A 15,632-nucleotide genomic window follows, 5' to 3' on the forward strand; every position below is an offset into this window, starting at 1 on the left:
CTGCGGCATGCAACAAAGTAATGAATTAGTAACAGAATCGCGCCATCGTGGGTTTACTGGCATGTGCTGAATTTGCAAACATTTTTCACAGATTGGCATAGCCTTTAAATGCAGTCCCAGGTGCCCGCCTCGGCACTCCCGCCTGCCTGTGGCGTCAGCTGGCGAGGTGGGGCTTGGGGCGGCCACGGCTTGCGGCGGTCCGGGGTGGCTCAGGGATGCCCGCGGTCTGGGTTGGCCGTGATTCGCGGTTTCTGTGGCTGCCCACTCCTGCCTTCCCCGCGCGGCTCACGCCGGGCCAGCAGTGGCGCTTCCTTCTCTCCCTGCGTGGCGGTCAGGGCTGGCGCTACTCCGCTCTCTATCCATGCGGCACACACGGGGCTGGGGCAGTGCTGCTCTCTCCCTGCGTGGCTCGTACGGGACCAGTGCCGCCTCCCTCTCTCCCGGCACATCTCATGTGGGACCAGCGCTGTCTCCTTCTCTCCCCGTGCCGCGTCTGGGGCCAGTGCCACCTCCTTCTCTCCCCGCACCGCATCCGGGGCCGGCGCTGTCTCCCTCCCTCCCCGCGTGGTTCCTGCTGGCCGTGGCCACCCGTTCCCGCCCCCACCTCACAACTCAGTGTTCCCGCAGCACCGCCCCCCCATTGCGGCTCACACTTCCAGGGTGGCAAATGTTGCAACTTTGTCCATCATATAAGGCGCACTGGACTATAAGACGCACTTCTGGGTTCGGGGAAAAATTTTAGTCAAAAGCCTTATAGTCGTGAAATTACTGTATGTATATATATATATGTATACACAAGTTACCTCCTAAATGTGAACATTTCATTCCGAGTCAGCTGTCTTTGTACTTTAGTGTTTTAGCAGAAACTGATCTTAAGAATGATGACTTGCATTTCCCAGTCTGATTGCAAACAGTGAACTCAACTGAAATTTCCTAGTCTTCTCCGTGGAATGATTTCTTAATGCGATGATGTCTGTTCCTGTCTTTATAAGACCCTGATCAAGTGTTCTGAAATGTCTAGATTCAAGAATTTCTTACTTTTCCATTCATTATGAAAGGCTCCCTGTATACAAAGAAATATGCTTCTGGTGGAGAAGCCTGAATGTGCCACAGAATATCCAGGGACATTAAATTCATTACAGCAGAAAAGTATTTTGCCATTGGAGTCCTGTTGAATGTAGGCAAGAGATTTCTGAGAACAACTTGCCCTAAACGAAGAATTCTGAATTTAATTTTAATGTAATGCCTCAAATTAAATTTTGTTTTAAATTTACAAGACGGGAGCTTTTTCTAGTATTCCAGTATCTCCCTATATTCCCCTCACTACCTGCAATGAAAAAACCACAAATCCTACCATAGAAACTGCAGCACATAAGGAGGATCTTCCAGTAACACTTCTAATTCCCTTCCCAGAGTTCAAATTGGAAACCACAGAAAACCCCAATAAAATAACAACAACAACAACAAAAAATGGAATGTGAGGAAGGAATGTATGTGGAGAGATTATTGCAAGTTTATACACAGAGGAGGATCTCATCAAATATAATGAAATCTGTCAGAACTTTAGAAAAATACTACTGTTAATCCCTGCATTTGTAAAAGAAGATAATTAACAAGTGTAGAAAAAACAGCTGACGTACCTGGAAAGAACAATTGTTTGCTTTGTTCTTTGTGGGTGAGTGGGGAGATTTCTTCTAAGCCTCTTTGCTTCATTAGGCATGTTGAAATTAATTTTCAGCTTTTTTTCTCTCACATTTCCTGATTATATACCAACACCTGTTTAACATGAACTTTTTGTGTCAAATTTATTTCAGTGCTTATTTTGCATTTGCAACTGCGATTTGTATCAAATGCATCCTTGCAATAAAGGTTCAACTTTGCTCTATAATTTTTATGTTGTTACTTCCTTTGACTTGATTTTTTAATCAAATCAGTTTTGGAGATGTTGGAAAGTTTGCTTGAAAAAAAAGAGTTTGGGAGGTCAAGATATATTTAATTTCTTAAATTCATTTAAATTCCTTATTTTCTTACATTCAGTATTTTATTTATGGAACTGAATAAATATAACGGAATAATATTGCACTGACTTGTAGTTGCACTATAAGAAGTTGGTGTTCAGACGTTGCTGAGTACCCACTTCTACAATGAGTAAAGTGAAACTGTAGGCGGTACCTGAGATTATTTTGTTTTGGGAATCAATGCCATAAACGTTCCACACAGTTTGTTTTCAAGGCCAAGTGAAGAACTATAGGGATTCATATGCATTTTTATTGTTAACACTTCTAGATGTTTTTTTCTGTTTGAATCTTTCAAGATGATGATACCCAATAGCACAATATGATAAAATACCTTCATATTATCATATGTCTCTGAACTGTGAGGGCTTGGTGAAGCTTTGTGAGCTATGATTATGCATGCAAATATTTTTGTCTTTCTTCAGTGCTAGTCTGTCTGTCAGTAGAAAATTCTCCTCCTGGTCAAAACTGAAGCACAAACCCAGAATTATTTTCTATTCCCCACACAACCCACTCAACCTTCTCCTCCATTTGTGCCTTAGAGAGGAATTGGCCATCAGTGTTTTGGCTGTGTCTGGCTCTGTGTGGTGGGCAGAAGTGTGGGTGGCAAAATTGTTGATATGGGGCACTGAGCAGTGAGATGTTGGAGGAGAGAATTGTGAGAAGACATGCCACAGAGCTGGAAAAGGTAGAAGACAGAGACCTCCCAAAACCCAGAAGACCAGGACAGTGTCTATAGCAAGTGTAAAGCCACCAGATGTCTTTATCTAATCCTTTATGGTTTCAAATACTCCCAGACACAGAGGTGATGTTCAGAAATAAAGAGGAAATTCCATAATAATTCAGTAGCTGTATAATATGATTTCCTGAGAGACAATGTCCTGAGTTCGGGTGTTTGAATCATGTGCCTTAAACTCTTTGATTTGCCTGAGTCTTTCACAATTTTAATCCACTTGCTATTTTCATGGCTTCACTTACTACAGTAGTAGGAACCTTATAAATGCAAAGTATTCATGATGAAATAAAATAAGACTGACTCTGAAAGTAGAACAAAAATGATAGGGGTTCTTTAGAAAAACCACTGTATTTGATCATTCTTTCCTTCTCAATAATTCAAAACAGTTTCACCTTCTTCCTTCAAATTGAGTGTTCATCACAAATCTTTTTGCCTGATTGCGTAACTGCTGTGTGCTCTGTTAGGTCAGGATTCAACATGGAGTCAAATACATAAGTGAGGGATTAAATCTTTATTCACCAATCATGTGAATGAATTTTATTTCAGCTGTGTCTGCTTATAAACTACCTTTTAAAATCTTATTTTCTCTCCCACTTTAAACTGTCGGAATTTATTTACATTTAGAAGTCAAAGTAGGAATGTGTCAAGATCTGTCAGGAATAAAGCAATCAATGCTCTTTCAGAAAAGCATGAACACTGCCACTCCTCTACAGGGATTTGGCAGAGACTGGCTAACTGGAAAGTAAGGAGTATGGAATTTTTCCCAACAGAACAAGTGGGTGTAAAAGAGAAAAAGTTGTTCAACTATTATTCCATAAGTTATTCCTGTCCAAAAGAATTTCCATGTTAATAATCACATTTTTTTATGATAAGTCTTTCCTTTCTAGATGTACCATTGACTTTATGGAAACACTGTCAAATTCACGTTGTTAAGAGGACCACGTAAATTCGGTTCTCTTTCTAAAGAATCTGCTATAATTATCATCAGCATCATCTCATTTGTAGTTTTCTCCCAAAAATTCAGAACTCATTCCTTTCAAACGTTATTTGAAGTCTCTTCTAAGCCACAGCATTTGAAAAATATTGTTTTTCTAAACCACTTTATGTTAAGAACAGTTTCATGCAGAAATAATATGCAATAAATGCTGATTTTTAATGACAGCTATTTAAAGATACTTTGTTCTAGGAAAATACTTAAGAGGGTTGTATTAAATCTTGTCTTGCCTTCAGCAATGTGAGCACTTGTGGTTTAACTTCCAGCTCAAATAAAAACCCCACTTCTAAAGAAGCCTCTCCAGGTTCTTTTTTTAATTTTCCAGCAACTTGTTCTGTTTTAATCTATTCTCTTTCACTTCTCTAGTGTTTGAGTATTGATGAGCTAGACAATCTATCACAGTAGTTACAAAGAACCTCAATCTGACTCCAACACTAAAGACAAAAACCTTAACTGTTTTTGATCACCATCTGTGTGATTTCATAGACATTAACACACCATTAATGTTACCATTAACTTACATTAACAAACAGGAGGTACCATTATAAGAAGACAACAAGGTGATGCAATAAATCTTCCTCACTCAAGTTAGATTTACTCCATTGTGATTCAGATCTTTAGCTGAAGATTGAAATGAGTTATTAGAGAAACAACACTGCATGAACTAAATCCTAAAATTCTATTCAAGCACATAACCATGCATGTAGGAATCTTAATATATAAAATTTTTAAATATATTGGTGTAGCTCTAATCAGACACATCTGAAAAAAAAAATTGAATGGAAAACAAAGGAAATGTTTTCTACACAATGGAAACCTCGTGAATGGTTCATGTCTTTCTCTCTTAATATTTCCCTCTCTTAAATACAAAAGTTATGACAATGACAAGATGTAAGAAATAGTTTTGTGTTAGAAACTAATAATTTGTGAAAGTGAACTCAGTTATAGAACACAGTAAATAATTTTCATAGATTTAGAAGTCCAGTGTAACACTAGAAAATAATTTTTTAAATGAAACCACACAGGTACTGTTTTGATTTACACACAGTCAAATATCATTTCAATTATCATAGAAATATATACTTTCTATACTATTTATCAAAATGCAGTATAGAGAAATATACAAGATCACATTTTGCAGAAAGATTTTATTGTCATGTGACCACACCTGGAATATTGTGTCCAGCTCTGGAGTCCCCAGCACAGGAAAGACATGGATCTACTGGAGTAGGTCCAGAGGTGAGCCATGGAGATGAGTAGAGGGATACAGTACTTCTCATATGAGGAAAGACTGAGAGAGTTGGGATTGAAGATTCTGGAGAAGAGAAGGCTCCAGGGAGACTTTATTGTGGCCTCTCAGTATGTGAAGGGAGCCTACAAGAAAGCTGGAAAGTGACTTTTTAAAAGGACCTGTAGTGACAGGACAAGGAGGAATGTGTTCAAACTGAAAGAGAGTAGGTTTGGATTAGATATAAGGAAAAAATTCTTTACTGTGAAGGTGGTGAGGCGCTGGAACAGATTGTCTAGGGAAATTGTGATGTCTCCTCCTGGAAGTGTCCAAGTCTGGTTCAGATAGGGCTCTGAGCAACCCGGTCTAGTGGAAGGTACCTGTGTTCATGGCAGGAGGTTTGGAAGTAGATGACCTTTAAGATCCCTTCCAACCCAAGCCATTCTATGATTCTATGATAAAACCAAAGACAAAGTTTTACACTCATGGATTAATTTTGTGGATCAGTCACTATCTCATACAGACAGCCAAAAGAAGGGGAATTAAAAAGTTGGTATAAAGAAGCAAGTGACTCTATGGAATAAAAATAAACAAAATAAATCTTTATTCCTTGGATTTAAGACCTGATCAAATGCTGTAAAGTTTCATAAAAGTAAATGTAAAAACAATTCAAATTATTTATTCACATGGTCTACTTTTTTTATGAAATTTTATTTTTCAAAGCATTCAATTTCAGATGTTTGAGTCACTCATCAACGATTTAGGATATTACAACAAAATTCCAGCAACAAACTTCCAGCTATCTGAAACCATCCCACAAGAAGCAGATGCTTAGTGACACTTTCAAAGATTCAGATTTATTTTCACACTACAAGCTGCCTGAAAAAAAGCATCTGTAAAGACCTGATAAACACATTTAGAGAAACTATCCAATTTTGACATTCCATCTTAAAAAGTTTGACAATCAAAGAGCACAAGCTATTTATTCTTTTCCAAAAAGAAGAAAAAAATGTGCATTAAAACTCTTAATAAAATTTAAATAATAAAGGAATAAAAAAAACCATCTTTCATTAAAACTTTTAGAAACTCAGATGTACATAATGTACATAAATCATCTTGAACTCATTTGTTTTCCTCAGCAGTGCTCAGTTTCTCAGACACTGTTCACTATAGCTGGGAATTTAAGCATTGATCTATACATATCTAAGCTGTCTTTGATCATGCCTTCTTGTCACAAGTCTATTCTGCACATAGAGTCTAGGCAGTTGCCTCATTAATAACATCATTCAAAAGTTTTATATACCAGTCTAATGCATTTAACTGACTTACCAGATCTTATCATCACAAAAATATACCCATTCCGTCAGTAGCTGCACTATATATATGTTATTGTGCATTTATAAAAATGACATTATTAAAAGCTGTGCTCAGATGAAGTCTGAAATTTTTAGTTTTGACCACTGAGTTTTCAAATCATTACATAACTTGACTTTTATGAAGCATAAATCCTGACCCTAGAGCTCTGCATTTCAGTGATAATCTCAAAGATTAAATTCACAGTTTTGACAGCACCTTTGGTTGAGTGAGGAGTCAGATGTGACACCTTCCTCTCTTCCCTTCTGTAGAAGCTGTCATTATGTTGTCTCAGCTGAATGAGTTCACATAAAAGCAAACCTGTAACATTAGTGCATGCAGGCAGGGCTCCCAAAGGCAAACAGCACCCCTACCACTGATCAAAAGTGAAGAAAAACTTTTCTGTAGTTCTATACACAATTGATGAACTACACAGGTCTACAAAAAAACAACCAACTTACCAATCAAAAAAAAAAAGCCCTAAGTAAGAATTGAAAATTGCAAACCTGGTTTGAAGAATCTATTCCCTTTATACACCCTTGCAGATGTACAAGGTTTACCAGGGTGTACTTTCCCATTAATAACACCAGCGTTCCAAAGGCATCTGTCTTTAAAGATGCTGACTATATTGCTCATGAAGCTTTACCTTTTCTTGCCAAAACAGTGTGATGGTGGGGTTTCTCAGGTAGCCAAGAGTTCATCACTTTTTATTTCCTTTAGTTTCCAAGAAAGGGAAATACACAGTAGAGTACTGCTTTTTTCGTCACATCCTCTTTCTGGAGAGAAGACATGGGATTTGTCCCGGCTCTAACACAATTTCCCATAAAGTGACACTAGTGCACCCTCAGTGTAGGCAATTATTTAAGGTACAATATTGATAATTTTTGTATGTATTTAGTGTCTTCAAGTTCTGTGCATAGTTTATTTATATATGCACAATCTTTACTAGAGGTTATATTTTCTATAAACCTTGAAAGTCTCTAGATTGTGTTCATGACAAAGCAAGGAACATAAGGGTATTTTTTATTATTGTATTATTACCTGTTTCAGAAGATCCATTTACAGATAAAGAGTGTATAGCAGAAGTGCTTTCAATATTTCAAAATTAGAAAACACTGTGTTCCTGTCCATGAGAAAAATCACCATATTATCTGTAGACCTCATGTGTAGATATTGAAGAGTTCTATTTACAAACACTAAAGCTACTAGTGCCAAGTAGGTCCCTTGATTATCCCCAAGGAAGTAAACATTTTCCTGGGCTATATATCCACTGCTTTCTGTTAGTGTGTATTCCCACACGTGATTCCACTCCACTTAGGAGAAAGTCAAATAGAAAAGTATTTCCATTGTGACAAATCTGTGCTAGTCTAAGCAGAAGATACTGAAGAAGCCTTGCATACATTTGTTGCAGCCAAAGTGTATGTCTCTTACAGATGAGATTATGTCTCATTTGATTTAAACATCACTAATTGCAGTAGACATTCTTAAAGAGTCACGCAATAACAAAGAGAAGCTACTGAATTTGTTCACACATGCAGGACATGTGCCACAAACACATGCACTGTAAAATTCTGTTTCTCTGTAAAAATGTATTCATCTATTCATAAATCGCTGAAATTACGTACTTGTGAAGTCAACAGATGCGTGAGCCAGAACCCAAGCCTTGCTGAAAAGACAGTTAAAGAGTGCTCCTTTCTCCATGCATGCCTCTTTTGTATTCAGCCAACTGATTCAGAGGGGATTCTGTGAGACTGAAGAAAGCTTTTTACTCTCATTTATGCAGGCTCAGACTCTGGGAATTAGAGATACTCCTGAGACATACTTTATGATTGTTCCTTGTCTTTGGAAAAGGGGAGACAATAGGGAGCTTTAGTCTTTGAACAGATTACAAAAGTAAATCTAAATATTTTAAGGGATTCAGCTGCCATGGTGAGGAGTTACCAATTCATAAATCAAATAAAATGAAATTCCTTTTACTCTTCCATTTGCCAATTGAATGACATAGCTGTACAGCACAGACATTACTGAGGTAACTTGTGTTCCTTACTCCTATCCTGTAGCCAACTGTCCTGTCTCCTGACCAAGTCTATTAAGCAACTGTGCATGCTCTGAGAAGGTATAAAATCTCAGCAGACACAGATGAATACCTCATAACCCATAAATTTCTACTTTAACTTCCCAAAAATGCCGACAGGCAGTCTCTGAGAAATTACCAAGAGGAGTATTACTGCTGTAAGGCACACTTCATTTTTATTATCATGTCAATATCCTGCACATCCCTGCTTATCTGGAAACTTTCAACTAGTTTCTGCGATTAAAAACTTTTTTTGCATTTCTGCAATTTTGAATTCAAAAATTCCTTTCCATACTCTCTTTACTAGAAATGCTTATGTCCTGACCTAAAATATTTCTCTTCTCTTACTTCAAGCAATATCAAATCCAACACCATTTTTTTTTAGTCTTTTTATTTCCTCAAGTGCTTCTTCCATATTTGCATTCATGACTTCCTTTTGGCTTTAATTCTCTATCCTTTTTCCTCCAATTCTTACAGATTTCACCTATATCTCCTTCAGCTTCTCCCTAACCTCTATTACCTGGCTTATTTCCTCTCTCTCTCTCAAAAATTTTCAGAGATGTGAATAAAATACACTTCACTTATCTTTTAAACCACTCTGCAGGTTATTTGCTGGACTGTTATCCAAATTCAAACCTCTTCCTCAACCTTCTAATTTCATTAGAATTTCATTAGAATTAGAGTCAATATCTACCATTATAGTTTGGGATCTTTTTTTTTTTAAAAAATGTGGACTTAAATTCTGATCTGGATACGCAATGAAAAGCCTGTCCTTTACAAGATGATTACTTGTCACCACTAAGCCTTTCCAGTGGATATCATGACTTCAGCTTTCCCAGCATAATGTCATTCATAAATCACATTTAGTGATCCTTACCTGCATAAACATTTGTGGATTAAAAAAACCAATCATTTTGACAAAACCAGGTCCTCTGCATCCACTGCATATCCACCTATGTCACTGAAGATGAGGAACCTCTAGCAGGAGAAAGATGGGGATGCAGAGATAAATATCCATGAGTGTAGGGTGGGTTACTCTGTCTAGGCTGCAGTCAGTGGAATGCCTGGTAGCCTAATTGTATAACTTCCAGTCTCACACTCAAAGAAACAAAACTGAATTAGAAAGCGACAAATAAGATAAATGTATAATGATAAAGCCTTTGCCCATTTTTTATCCATCTACTCCACTACTATTTTCTCCTGAAACTTCAAACTCTTATTAAAGCAGGGATCTTTCCTTGCATATTGAGGAGTGTTTTCAGCTTTAAAAGGCTAATGACAATCCACATTGTAAGAATTCCTCACAGAGCTTGCAGCAGTAGGGAGCCAAAAGGGATCTCCGCTGAGCTGGAAACCGTTCCTGCAAATTTTTAATAATATAAGGAATGTTTACTCACAAAAGCATTCACTTCAAATCAATACTCTACTTGTAAAAAGATCACTTAAATGAAACCTTGCAATATAGAGACTCCTGTTATTTTTAAGAACTGTGATTTCCTACAGACAAATTATTTGAAAGGTATATTATGCTTCTCTGTATGTATTATGTGGATGTACATTATTAAAAGGAAATGGACATGTAAAAATATATGTGCTGCTTATATTAAAAATTAAACTGCTTTTCATATTGATTTAGGATTTTTATTATTGAAATATTTTAATATCAGCTATCAATCACAATATGCTTCTTACATGCAGATGATTACATTTAGACAGAGGTTGATAATTTTATTTTGTTGTGATAAATGAACACCACATTTACTGGGCAGAGATTTATTTATTTATTGTCACAAATTACATATATGAATAGTTGTATTCTAATTATTATTCTAGAAACCATCAACAATTAGTATTTTCAGCAGATTGCTTACATTATCAGTAATATTAACTTTGGCAGACCGGTTCATTTTTTCATTGTTTCCTCCTTCTCTCCTCCCTCTCATTCTCAATCATAAAAACAGTCACCAAAATCCACTGGTTTCTCCTGGGTTTATATTATTCTTTCTGAGCTGTAATGCAACTCTCTATCAGTATCACTATAACCAAGAATATATACTTCCTTTTTGAACGGTTCAGTAAGATAGGCTGTAGATGAGAGGAATATATGAATAGAAATGCACTTCATTCCAACTTACAGTCATGTTGTGGAATACAGAAGGGAAAAACTACTAGGCAAGTTTGAGAAAGTTTAGAAGAAAGTATTACTGGGCTACTTACTTACTTTTTCCTTCTCTTGATATAGCTAATATCACCTAATTACCATTTTCTTTGTACTGATTCAAAGCTCATCCTGGCAGGGTTAAATTATTGTTCCTACCAAGTGCACTGCAGGTAACTTTCTAGGTGTTGGCTAAGAGCTAGCATTCCTGTAAATACGTATAATTGTATCTTGAGAAATTGATAATTATTCCTCTTAAAAACCTCTAAAAATATGGCTATCAATAATTGCTTACTCCAAAGTTGCCTTAGTACTTGTAGTTGCATTTCTCATGCATACCTTTCACAAATGAAGAAAAAGTTCTCCTAATGTCAAAATTCAAAGTTTTCTGATAACCATTCCTCTGTACTTGAGCATGGCTGCTACTGAGAAAAGATGTTCCACATTGAGAGTTGCAAAAGTCACTGAAGAAGGAATTTTTCTTAAAAAAATTACTAGTGAAGAATGGTATCTTGTCTAGAAATAACCTGTGGTGTTACTCCCTTTGTAATGATCTGTTTTGTGTTCTAAAACAAATTAAAATAATCTAAAATTTTCCAATTAAGTTGCAAGGCATTTCCCAATTAGATTAGGAAAATATGGCCTTCAAAATTTACTAGTAGGCAGCATTCACTTGAATACTTAATTCTCTTATATTATTATTTCTTTGGTGTGATTAGTCATTTTATGTAACATATTTTTGGAGTTTGCTTTAAGTTTATGCAGTTCAAAATGTTTTCATTTGATATGTGAAACGGAAAATTGTGTAAGCAGTGGGGAAAAAAAAGAAACAGATACTAAAGTTAATGGGTTGGTGGGGAAAAGTGATGTTTTAAGGCAAGTGTGAGTTAGTCTGGGGTGGTTTTTTTAACAGTTATGCTATAGCTTACATAAGAAATTTTGTTGTCTGGCATGGAAACACTGCATATGTCAAAGTAAGCATATTCAAATACAATCAGCAATGAAGTGCTTCTTTCTTTGACTGTTGCTACAATAGCAAATTTACCCATTACAGAGTGAAGACAAACTTGTCCCTCCTTCAGAGAAAGGTGTATTTTCACAGAAAATCAGAAGCTTTCTTGTTATCTAAATTCGCAATGCTCTAGAACAGCATGGGCTTGACTGTCAGAAGAGTAGGGAACTTATAAGAAAATTTTGTGAGCACTTGGAGTTTCTGAAGATCAGACTATACCAGATTCTTACACAAGCAGTGTTTTCATGGGCAATTTGTGATTTGTTTTCTATTTTTATAAAAGTATTTAACTGGAACACATATTGAAAATTTGCAGGCATCATTTTTTTGAGGAAGATGGTGTTTGGGCAATAGTTGGCAAGCAGAATATAGTCTGAATTGAGTATCAGTGGTCTTTGCAGCAATTACTCATCTAAAGGAGCTATCAGATTTGAAGAATCTTGATTTTTTTCCAAGATTTATTTATGCTCAAACTGCTGCTTCCATCTCAAAGAATATAATAGGATTTCTTTGTATGGCTTTGTACATCTTGCCTTCATTTGCTTGCAAAATACTCAATTCATATCCAACACAATAACTGAAAGTTATTGGCAATTGGCAAAAATAAGATTTTTAAAAACTTAAAATTTAGAACATACACTTCAAAGACATTTACCTTTAGAATTGTAAATGGTTCTAGGTATATAATTTCTGTTAAGAGCAATTGCATTTTTATGTTTCACAATGACTGTATTTCAGTCTGGATTGAGCCTTTGGGTGTTATCCTGTAATGGAAGTAATTTGTGATGGAAACCAGGAGGAGGATCATTCCCAAGAGCAGTTTTCCAGGCTTTTTCCTGGTTTGCTAGAGGGAAAGGAGTGTGCTGCCTGAGTCATACACAAGATGCAGGGTACTGAGAGAGCTGCAGCAGTGCAGAGATTTAGCTGTTTGAGAGAGCCAAACACAAAACCCCAACAATCTCAGTGCAGCTGCACTAAGGTGGAAAAAGGGAAATCTGTCTAGATGGTCTCACAAAGTGATTTACCTCAAAGGAGAGTAATGGGATGCTGTCCTAGAATATAAAACTTGACAAGTAGGAGGTGGAGAAAATAAATTATGATTGTGAAAAAGAGCTTGTGTAAGGTTAAAAATAAGTGAAGATAAAGTAATAAACAGTATTCAGAATGCCAGTGTATTTTTATCAAAATGACTGGCCTCAAGTTACCTGATGTAATTATAGAGTAAGTCTTCTCTTGTCTAGAAATTCTCTGTATTTATGAAGGGCACATGAGATGGCAGAGGTTAGAGTCAGACATGCTCTATTAAAAATTGTTATTCCATTAAAAAAATAAGTTTAAATGCGTATAATTTTATTTTGAATGAGGTTTTTTTACCTGTATTTTGCCTAGAGCCTGACACTGAATGCTTAACACTCTTAAATAAAGTTTCCAATCCTCTCCAGGACAACACATGAATAAAACAATATACACATAAGTCTTCTAGCCTCCAGTCATACTGCTATGGACTGCAACCATGTCAGATCTTATTAACTAGCTAAAATTAGCTCTTGTTCAGAACTAGAATTCAGGGTTAAAAAAAAGAAATATGTGATACAGGTGTTCCTACATGCACATATGGATATATGTGATATATGTGCATTTCCTGCATGCAAAAAATTGTTTACGATCAGTTGAAAGCCAACCACAATTTCTTTCCTTCAGGAAAATTCTGGATTAAAATTGTGTATGCAACTTTATTTCAATTCTTAGTGAACAATCATTATGATCAGTCCAGCTGTACAGTCATATACTTATTTGTTCATCTATCCTTGCCTTGTGCAAAAGACACTAATGGTACTCAGAATGCAAAACAATGCCCTGTAGTAAAGAAGAACATTGAATGCACCTCATGTCTCATTCACATCTCTGAAAACTGGAGCAGCTGAAGGCAAGAAGGCCAAGGATTGCTGTTAAGTTTAGGGAGATGAACACTTGGGTGGTAAACTGAGTTCTGACTCACACAAAAGTACATTATGGTTGCTGAATCACTTAAACTCATCTCTAAAATATTAATACATGTTTGTTCATTTTACATGCCCAGTTTGAACACATGGGATCTGATTCACAGAAGACAAAACTTCTCTCTCATATTTCTGCAAAGACAGGTTTCTCAGTTTAGATTAATTTTTAAAAATACCTCCAACTCAATTTCTCAAATTGCCAGAAATTTGTGATGTTCTTTTTTTCTCTCACTTTTCAATCTTCTGTACCTCATATTCTATTCTTCTTGAGTCACTAGTTCTTCAGTGTTGTGTCCGATTAACCCTGTAAATGTGCTCTCAGTTTTCATTGCCATCATGCTCAACCATAAGTGCCAGCCTTCAGCCATTATTTAACTCTGGCCAATACAACATAATTAAAACAAGCAAGCAAGCAAGCAAACAAACAATACCAACTCGTTAAAAAAGAAACAAATGAAAAACAAAACCACAACCCCCAAAAGTATGTTTTGAATTCTGTTTCAACAGAAAGACTGAAAGATTCTCATACAGACAATGAATGAACCAGAATAGATGGTGCAAACCAGTGAATTTGGTCCAAGCTGTCTTATCTTGCACTGTTCCCAGATTTGCAGTAATTTCACGAATACAAGCCCCACCATTTTGACTAAAATTTTGCTCCCACACTGGAAATGCAGCTTATACTCAGGAGCAGCTAATATGTGAATAATTTTCTGACATTTACAACCTCAGAAGTGCCAGTCAGGGTGCTGAGCCGAGCACCTGCTAGTAAAAGCTGGTATTTCGCGATTGTTACAGATTGTTACTCTGTTGCGCCGCGGGTGGAGCCTGGCTCCCTGCAGGCAGCACGGGGGGCGGGGAGAGAGGTGGGAGAGCTCTCTTTCCTCCTCTGCCGCAGCCTGGGGGAGAGACGGGGGGGGCCCCGTGCCACCATTGCCGCGGCTCAGGGAGGAGGCGGGGGCTCCGTCCCTTCCTGCCACCACGGGGCAGCACTGGGCTAGGGCGAGCAAGCCCAGAGGCGGCAGCCAGCCCCGAGCGGCAGGGCTGAGCTGGGCCACCTGGCCCCGTCGGCAGCCCCGAGCGGGCCGAGCCTACACAGCCCGAGCCGAGCCAGGAAAGCCCGCCCTGCTGTGGTTCTGTTACTAATTGGCAACTTTGTTGCACGCGGGTCCTCGCTGCGAACGACAGAGCGGCTTATACTCGGGTGCGGCTTATTTATGGACAAAGAACGAAATGTTTGCCAACACCTGGTGATGTAGCTTATAGTCCGTGTGGCTTGTATTCGTGAAATTACTGTACTTATTGCAAAACTCACAAATAAAGACATGCTTATTAAAAGTTTTACTCTTAAAAGAACACATTAAAAGAGAAATAGGTAACCATTTTGAAATTAGGAAAGATGTTTAGGGTACACGAGATTCTCTGTGATTTTGAATGCAGACATCACTTTTCATTTATGTATACAAAATAGCATGTGAAAATTGTAGCTTAAGGACACAAAGTTTGTTGTTTCCTCTGTCCTCGGATCAGGATTGTTTCAAACAGCACAGTATACACACACTGAAAGATTGAACTGTACACAGAACAAAGTATTCAGTAGTTAAAAACTCTTCCCCCTCAAAAAGCTCTCTCATCTGACAAAAGCAGGTAAGAAGGGTTCCATGAAAGTGCTTCCTATTTTTCATTCCATTTCTCTACATAGTGGGTGTATCATTCAGGTACTTTATCTGCTCTTCTTTAAACAGAGCTGCCTTGCTATTATTCCTTCTGTCATTTATTACTGAACTTTTTAACCCTCATTCTGCTCAGACGCTTGGAAATTTCAGATGAAAAGGTGGTAAAAGAATTGAGTTATCTTCACTGTACAGATAAATACAGTGTCTTAAAAGAACTGTAAGAGAGGCAGAAGAAGAACAAGTACAGATTTTTCTTAAAATTAACAATACATCTGTAGAAAAAAAGCAAGAAAACCAGACGAATAAAACTCCTTTCTAAAGTAACATCTCATATTTATCACATGAACTGGAGTGCACTTTTAAAATGTGAAGTAATTCAACTTGAT

This window comes from Catharus ustulatus, chromosome 1, assembly GCF_009819885.2.
Source record: "Catharus ustulatus isolate bCatUst1 chromosome 1, bCatUst1.pri.v2, whole genome shotgun sequence".
NCBI classification, from domain to species: Eukaryota; Metazoa; Chordata; class Aves; order Passeriformes; family Turdidae; genus Catharus; species Catharus ustulatus.